Here is an 875-nt window from a genome sequence, read left to right as displayed (position 1 = left end):
GATATACTCCTTTAATCCCAGCACTTTGGAGGCAGAGGTAGGAGGACCCCCTGTGAGTTCAAGGTCACCCTGAGACTCCATAGTGAATTCCGGGTCAACCTGGGCTAGAGTGAAACCTTATTTTAAAAAACCCAAATAATTATAATAATGATGATATGTACTACTGCCCCATCTAATAAATAGTATATATATGTACATAAATAATACATAAATAAGTGATAGATAGATAGATAGATAGATAGATAGATAGATAGATAGATAGATAGATAGATAGATTTTTTGAGGTAGGGTCTCACTCTAGCCCAGGCTGACCTGGAATTCACTATGTAGTCTCAGGGTGGCCTTGAACTGACAGAGACCCTCCTACCTTTGCCTCCTAATGCTGTGATTAAAGGCATGTGGCACCACACCGAGCCTCAAAAATACTTGTGTAAGACTATACTTTCAGGGATGACTTCTATAGTTTGTTACTAGAGAAGTTTCTCTGACTGTGTAGAGCACCAGAACCATGAGGAGAAGGTATAGGTAGCGTTCTTTCCCAAGCATGAAGCTGACTCTTGGTGCAGTTTTGCTGTAACTGCCACGTGCTATTGATGCTCATTCTGCTCTCCTTCAGGAGAGGTGGAGGGAGAGGATGCAGTCTGAGTTGGAGGAAAAGGAAGTACTTTCATAAGAGTGAAAGTCTTCTAGTTATTGTTATTGTCTGTTTAAGACAGAGGGTTTTTTTGGCGGGGGGGTCGAGGTAAGGTCACACTCTAATCCAGGATGACCTGGAATTCACTATGTAGTCTCAGGGTGGCCTCGAACTCACAGGGATCCTTCTACCTCTGTCTCCCAGTGCTAGGATTAAAGGTGTACGCCACCACGTTGGGCAA

The 875-nt window shown here is 43.2% G+C and overlaps 1 non-coding gene across 1 annotated transcript; it reads left to right on the top strand.

The window, feature by feature from the left end:
• Positions 1–432: 432 nt before the first annotated feature.
• On the top strand, positions 433–650 carry LOC123458052. The gene has a single exon (XR_006635370.1). It is a non-coding gene; the product is annotated as a small nucleolar RNA U3 (small nucleolar RNA).
• The last annotated feature ends 225 nt before the right edge of the window (positions 651–875 follow it).

Source organism: Jaculus jaculus, chromosome 1 (genome assembly GCF_020740685.1).
Source record: "Jaculus jaculus isolate mJacJac1 chromosome 1, mJacJac1.mat.Y.cur, whole genome shotgun sequence".
NCBI lineage: Eukaryota > Metazoa > Chordata > Mammalia > Rodentia > Dipodidae > Jaculus > Jaculus jaculus.
Note: the sequence above shows the minus strand (reverse complement) of the source record. Positions and strands in the feature narration are given on the sequence as shown.